The sequence below is a fragment of the Clupea harengus genome, unplaced genomic scaffold (assembly GCF_900700415.2).
Source record: "Clupea harengus unplaced genomic scaffold, Ch_v2.0.2, whole genome shotgun sequence".
In the NCBI taxonomy this organism is placed as follows: domain Eukaryota; kingdom Metazoa; phylum Chordata; class Actinopteri; order Clupeiformes; family Clupeidae; genus Clupea; species Clupea harengus.
The window spans coordinates 1-8,083 of NW_024880843.1; the positions used below are offsets into that span (position 1 = coordinate 1).

The following is an 8,083-nucleotide window of genomic DNA, read 5'->3' on the forward strand; positions in this document are numbered from 1 at the left end:
TTTAGGGAGGAGGTGCTTGAATCTTCCTATCCCATGTGTTGGCATGGATTTATAATGTCTCTCGCTGATCACAGAACACCCCCCTAAAGTAACATATGAAACCTATTATATAATCCTAATGGTAGTTGGAACAGATTTCCATAATACCGTATGTAATCAAAAAATCTTACCAATGAGTGGTCCTTGGCATGAACTCCGATGACCTTTAGGTAGTGAAAATAGAAAAATCTGAGTTACGTTTTCAAACGTTAAGTCCCTGATGACACCCTCCACAGAATTACAGATATCTTTAAAGAAATACTTGCCTGAATAATGAAAATGCATGACCCAGAGTCCCATGTGTCGTACATGTGAAACCTGTAAATGGCACATTTCTTTATTCCTAACATTTTGGATCTGACATTTCGAAAATGACATGTATTTACGTTCGATTTAAATTAGCAATTGATCTAACATCATTGCTGTGTTAGATTAGGAAGATAGTAATTTGCAAAGCCACCGCACGTGTGACCTTTTCATTTGTCAATAATACCTAACATGTTGGCCTACACGCAATATAAGACGGTATATTATTAATGCGTATTGGAAGACTTTACCTTACTTAAAACTGGGTTCATTTTCTCACGATCAAAACACCAAATTCAAACGCTCACAAATGGATGAAGATGTTTACACAGGTTTGCCCCATCGATTACACAGCTACCCTTCCTCTGCGGAGTGTTTGTTCGTCGATCTTAGTAGTTCGCGGAAACTAGCTCATAATGGTTCCGAGCTGGATTTCTTTGTTCCGCTTTTAATTTTTTTGTTTTGTTTTTGATTTGGGTCTGTTTGCCTTTCATCATTATCTATGAGAATGGAAAAAGCATATGTCAATCTGATAGATGAATATCGAATTTTGTCAAATCCACTTAAGTTGTATCTACGACTAAATTAAATCTACGCATACCAACTCACAGACGTTATTGGTGTTGGTCGAGTTCTCACTCCCACAACATTACAACTTTTCGTGAGACAGAGATATTAGTCATGACGTGATCACAGTGTTAAAACAGGCTAATGTCAATTTTCTGGCACCATAGAACGCTGACGTAGTGGCACGACGTTCTCATCGATGACGTTGCGTGCTTGCTTAAACATTGTAACGTGGCGTCCGCAAAGTTCAACCCAGAGCCATGGTTCAGGCTCTGGTTCAACCTAACTTAATTATTATTTAATTTCTCATGTCATTCGGAATAGTTAACTGATACAGAAAGGGCAGCGCGGAAAGAAAATATCATTGCAACAAAAACACAAGGGTTTTAACTGTATAAATTCTGTATAAGGGTATGCTTTCAGACATTCAGCCCAATTAACACTTTGAACACTTCTTCTAACTGAAATATTACTTTGCAAATTGTTTGTCCGTCTCTGGAATAATTGCAATTTTGTGGCATTTCAAACTTAAGCCTAATTAGTCATACTGGAACTGGAAAACGACCCATCACAACCATTACAGCTATCAAGTAAAAGCCACACAGGACCAGCAAGGTTGGTTGTTACACCTCTCGCCTTTCATTCCAGAGCAGGCAATGGATTGGGACTGGGGAGGAATTTCAGTCTGAGTTTAGAAAAAGTCCATTCAGTCTTTCAGTGTGGGTCACTACTTGAGATAAGGGGAATAGTTTTCTTATCTTGTTTTGGGCTTATTTAGGTTAGTCTGTTTATTTCTGTAGCTCTAAAGAGAGAATATCGGATTCACCAACTCTTCAAACAGCACAGCTAACGACAGCGGGTTAGCTGTGGGACACCAAAGCAATTTCACTAGTTCACAGTTTCAAATTCAGCACCACTGCCCTCATCTACTGCAGTCATGTCTACGGCAGGAGATTTTGGAAACCCTTTGAGGAAATTCAAATTGGTGTTTCTTGGAGAACCAGAGTGGTAAGTATAGGACAAACGCTAAAACAGATGGTTTGTGTGCAGCTACTTGAAAAACATCTAAACTTGTTGGCTACCTAGCTAATAATAGCTGGCTAACCCGTATAGGCTAGCGCCAAGCTAGGCTAGCGGTTCAAATTGTCGCATAATTCCTGTGCTCGAGTCTGGCTAGCTAACTAGCTGTCTGATTAGGATAATAAAATGTCAACATTTTGCTCCTTCTAACTTTCGTCTATATGCTTTGAAACGGCCGGACGTGCCGATACAATTGATACTTATATGATATATAGTATTATTTATCTTTTAGGGCAGCTAACTTTATTGCTTAGCATGACAAATCAGTAAAGAGCAAACACACAAAATTAGCAGGCTAGCCAGCAAGCTAACGTAGCTTGTGATACGTTACTAAAGTGTAGTAGGCTAGCTAACTAACATTAACATTCACTTCAAAACCCAACTTTCTCGGAATAAAATGTGGTTCTCACTCTGTCACGTAGATAAACTGACACATTAGAGGACTACTCTCTTTACAAAGACGATATAATAAACAGTTAACTAACCGATCAGCTTAGTAATCAATTGCTAGCCTTTCCTATCTATCGACATCGAGTTTAATCTGCAATTTAGATGTGGATAGTTAAATATGAATTATATTTGTGACAGCTCTCCAATGAATCAATCTAGCCTGGACTTTCCACTGACAGATCTGTAACGCCCAAGCTTATTGTATCAGATAGAAATGTTGCAACATCTTGATGATATCATTGCTTAGACTAGCTAACATTACTGACGCGGTTGTCTTTCGTCATTAAATATGGCAGTATAAAAAGTTGCGATGTCGACCCTGGCTGAAGTGAGGAGTATTCCTGACAACATAGAGAGATCATATTCCCCTTTTCCTGTCAACAACTTTACAGCAACTAGTTTAGGGTAACGCTCTGCATTCCATTTGACCCCAATTTATATACAATAATTTGTCGACATGCTTAGATGTTGTAGCTCGTTAAAATGATGCAATGGTTAAGCTTTAGAGTACATTGTTCTTCGTAGTTACACTGGTAAACAAACATCACATATCACACTTTGGTTAATCATATTGTCAATACTTGACACATGTGAATGCATCATACACGCTTTCGTTTGTCAATTGAGCAAAGATGTATAGTGAGTCAATCATTTCACTACTTGTCAGATGGGATGTTTTGCAATAATAACGTGCTGGCCGTACTAGTGATGTGTAAGTATCTGGAAACTCGATACGTGTGATGGTGTCGTATTGGCCTGCCCATTAAAATGTAACAGTTGCGGTCAGATGTTGTGTAGTAGCCTATCTGTCTTTGGCTGGCTTTCTGACAAGATGGTTTGATGAGTGGTACCATGTGCGGCTATTGTGTAAACAAGACACTGAGCAATACTCATTGGGTGTGTCATTCCTTGATTTTTAGCGGTAGGTAACTATTGTTATTGAGTATTAATGAACCTGGCTTTGAAAGTTATTGGTTAAAACATATATGAAGAAATTGTTGGTATAAATGAGCATCTCAAGCTTCTCTTTTCATAACTCACATTTTTACTGAGCTGTTATACACTTCGCTGGAGGCTATGTTGACTGGTCACTGTGTCTCAGTACCTATGTTTATACTCCATGCCACATCGTGCTCCGGGCTTGCTGACAAATGCAACTTGGGTTATTGTGTAGCAGTATGGTAATTATAGAAATGAATACAGACTATTCCACTGCTTGGGCCATCAGAGCACACGTTGGCTGTAAATCAGGTGAAGAAGAAGGCGGGCGAGACAGAGAATACTGTCTTAATCTGCAGTGGTGAGCAGAAAGTAATGAGACTACTGCCCCCCTGAACAAAAGCTCCTATTGATTGGTGAATATAAAGAGCTTAAGTCATGAAACGCCCAGCCTGCTTCGCTCCATTTTCTCCTCTCTTTCTCTTGTTTCAGACTTCCACCCTTTCCATGTCTGTGCCTATTCTTGTCTGTTTCTGCTCTCCCTCTCCCTCTCTCTCTCTCTCTCTCCTCACTCAGCCTTTCTCAGCAGTCTCTTTCAGCATGTCCCCATCAGGTTTGGCTCTGAATATATTGACAATATTATTTAATGCAGCATGCACCAGGCAGAGGTATTGGTTTGGGCTCCAGGCCTTCATCCGCACAACAGGTGAACACAAGCCCAGTTGTTATTAAGGTCATCTGATGTTTTCCAGAGTTCACACAGGAGGCCTAAAAACACAACAGGTGAATCCTGCATTGATTGGACTTTACAAAAAAACAAAACGCAATGGCAGCTCCTTGTTGAGGCCCCTTGGGCTCGTACTGTAGGTGATTCATGAATCCAGACACGTCTCCCTCTGTAGGGGAAGGTGCTCTTTTTTCCCTAATTCTCTATTCCTGTCTTGCACTGGTAAACTGGCAGTCAGACTCGCATAGCTTTGTGAAGTTTTGAGTCTGGGAGAGGTGACTTGTAGCTCAGTCCATTTCACTCTTGTCAAAAACACTCTTGTCAAAGAACGTTAAGGTGTCAGCCTCATTGTTTTGGGCCTAACTAATGTACTAATGGATGCTCTGCTGGAACCACGTAACTCTTCCTCGGTTAAAATCACAGTCCCATGTGTACACAACGGAGTGCAGCAGTCCCATCTTTCACACAGCGCAGACATGAATCGTCATGTTTGCAGATGTACATTGGAAGGAGATCAAGGAGATAACTTTAACACAGGTTTCTGCTTTAGCCCTTACCAATTATTCAGGCTGGCAATTGCCACAGAGATACAGCGTAGTCATTTGGCAGACATTGGCTTTCTTCGTCCGCTCTGTTCCTTTTTCTGCCTTGCTGTTTTCATATGCAGAGTAAATGTACATCATAATCAGGGTGAGATTCTGCATGATGTGTTTTTCCACAGCTAAACTCATTAGCCTAATTGGTAGGTTGTCTGCTGTTTAATCCATCTATCTAGATGTTTATGGATTCATTACATTGTGGATAACCGCGTATGGGCCTCTTTAGCTCTTTTCAGTAGGATTACGCTTGGAAAGCTATTTTTCCATCACTTCGGCACAAACTGTTCACAGTGTGCCAAAGCGACCATGCTTGATCCGAACAACGTCATTCCCACTGTTGCACCTCTGGTCTTGAAGATACTGAACATTGACTTGGCTTTCCTACCTATAGGCAATCTCATGAAGTGACAGTGTTGTTTTCAGCTACATTAGGGTGATTTATAAGCACTATAGAACAGCTCTGTCCAATGTAATGAGACATATTTGTAAGTTTACTAGTTTCAAATGCTTTGCCACTGTAGTTTCCCCTCACATTGTCTCTCAACACCGTGTTTCAGCTTGTCTCTCAACACCGTGTTTCAGCTCCTGAGAGGCTCATTGTCTCTCAACACCGTGTTTCAGCTCCTGAGAGGCTCCTTCCCAGCCAATGGGGTGTTTTTATGCAGCGGTGTGGTCATCAGGAAGAGCTTCACCACCGCTTTATGAAAGCCTCAGTAGAACAGCAGTCATTTGTTTCCATAGGGTCTCATTATGTCATTATGGGCTGGTTTATGACTGCCCTGGAAGGGGTTTTAGGTGCAGTTTTACAAAGCTGCAGGTGTCCCCATGACAGTGAAAACATCTGTGTTGTTTCTCTCTTCTGAAGGCCATCTCGGAAGCTATAATTCAAATTCCTATGTGTGCCTGTACCTGTCCATACTTGTGCATTTCAGTTCCCTGAGGTAGCCCTTATTGATTCTGAGATGTCTGCGTTGACTTGTGGGTGTCGAAGAAGTGTTTTGAGTTTTTAACACCCTAAAAAAATGACTTGTTCTTGTTCAAAGTAGATTTTATGAAAGTAGACAAATATGAAAGATTCATGCCCTTTGCGTGGCAGTGTCCACACAACAACTGAATATTTTAGGGGAGATGCATCACTTTACACAAAAGTGTGTGCCTCTGCCTTTGTGTGCCTAAGCCCCAGTGTTCTAAACCACGTGGTGTCTGAGTACCTGTTCTTCTGGGTCGGGGTCCATAGAGGAGTGAATGAGCAAGTGCTGTAGGTCCATGCAGTCCAACTCCAGGAGCGATGAGTGAGTTTTCCACCTTCACAGGATCATATCATCACGTCATGCGTGTTCTGCCCCTGACACGTGGGCCGTACATTTTCAAATAGGAAGGTTCCACTTTCAGAAGCAGAGCGTCCCTGGTTTCTCCCCGACAACCAGCCATGCCACAGCTGCAGTGGTGACTGGCAAGCTTCAGTTACGGGCAGCGACCTCTCGACTACACCCAGCCATGCCACAGCTGCAGTGGTGACTGGCAAGCTTCAGTTACGGGCAGCGCCTCTCGACTACACCAGCAGTGACACAGCAGAATAAAACTGGAAGCAGCGAGCAACACAAATCAGACCAGAGAGGCCTGTAACTGTAGCTCTCCTGTCTCCCCACCCCACCCCTCTCCGCTCCCTCTCTCTCCCTTGACCTGGCACCCCTATAAGTACCACTTTGGGGGCAAGAGAAGGGGATGGATGTGTAGGTGGGGGGAGGGGTGAGTCTTTTAGCTGTGCCCCTTATTTGCTACCTTGTGTGAGTAGGAGCACCCTCCCTGCATTCCTCAGTGGGTGGAAGTGTTGTGTCACGACCACGTCAGATTGCATTTCTCTCCAGCTGGCTCCGGCTGTACAGCTGGAGTACCAGTGCAGGCCTGAGCTAAACCCACAAACTATTTCACATCACAGAAGGAAATGCTGAAAATCTCAAATGTTTTATTTCACAGTTGCAGTTTTCCTTCTTCTGCAGACTGTTGTGCATTGAGTACACTATGTCATCCACACATGGATGTTACAGAGAAGTTCCGGTGAATTTAAAGGGCTATAATGTGGCCAGTTTCTGATGTTTGCGCATGGACTGTGTTGTGAATCATTGAGCATTGGTTACTCTCACAGCTAAATGTGAATTTAATGGACAATTAAGTATTCTTCAGTTCTGATACGTGTGGCTTAGTATTTTGTGTAGCCAGTGTTTCATCATGAGGGCTGTTATTGTTTTCTGTCTTCTGTAAGAGCACTGCCCCACATTGGTGATGATGGTGGTGGTGATGGTGGTGATGATGATATCGCTATGTGGTTGGCTTGAAAGAGACATGCAAAATGGCAGTGACACAAGGTGACATTCTGGCGAGTTTAGAAGGAAACAGACATGCATGCAATTAGGTGTGTTTATACAGCTGTTCAGCTATTTAAAGACTGTGTGTGTGTGTGTGTGTGTGTGTGTGTGTGTGTGTGTGTGTGTGTGTGTGTGTGTGTGTGTGTGTGTGTGTGTCACCAAGGTGTCCCCTCTGCACAGCTCCACTCTTGTGACTGACATTCAATGATTTCATCTGTGAGTCAACAAGGGTGGAAGTGATTGTGTTTTAACCCAAACAAAACAAAACATAAACTTACCAGAGTGTAAGGCATGTAAAGATCTGTATAGATTTAAACAAAATCATTGCTTGTGGACAACTACTGTCCGCTTGATTGACCAGTGACCGATTCAGTTGATGGTAATGGGTCTTATCTGAGGGTCATAGTCACCAGCGCTAAATTGATCAGTCTGCTCGTCTCTTTTCTGTTTCAGTGGGAAAGACTTCATTGATCACAAGGTTCATGTACGACAGCTTTGATAACACCTACCAGGTAAGCGAGCCTCTAGTCACCTCTGCGTACTACTAGTCTGCAGAATCCTTTAAAATGTGGATGAGGATGAGTTGAGTTGAGTTGGAATAGCCTTTACTGAATGTGGAAGTCAAGTCAAATGTATTTATAAAGCACATTTAAAAACAACTCACGTTGACCAAAGTGCTGTACAATCATAATCAAATATAGAATCAAATAAAAACAGTCTATCTGTATGGGATGTAGCAGTAACATTTCCACTGTGATTATGGATATAATAATAATAATAATAATACATCACATTAATATATGGATCTAGATGTCTTTTCTGTGTGATCTGTTTCCTGAAAAATATTTCTTTTTCTTACCCGGTTCCTTTTTGCAGGCCACAATAGGAATAGATTTTTTATCGAAAACCATGTATCTTGAGGATAGAACAGTAAGTACTCCCTTAATTTTCTTAACTAAAGGGGAATCTTTACAAAAGAACGCTAGTTTGAATTGAGGTGAAATTGAATA

At 41.8% G+C, this 8,083-nt stretch overlaps 1 long non-coding RNA gene across 1 annotated transcript; it reads left to right on the forward strand.

The window, feature by feature from the left end:
- The first annotated feature begins 1,469 nt into the window (after positions 1 to 1,469).
- LOC122132691 lies at positions 1,470 to 8,068 on the forward strand. The gene is made up of 3 exons (XR_006152238.1): positions 1,470 to 1,527; positions 7,527 to 7,585; positions 7,950 to 8,068. It is a non-coding gene; the product is annotated as an uncharacterized LOC122132691 (long non-coding RNA).
- The last annotated feature ends 15 nt before the right edge of the window (positions 8,069 to 8,083 follow it).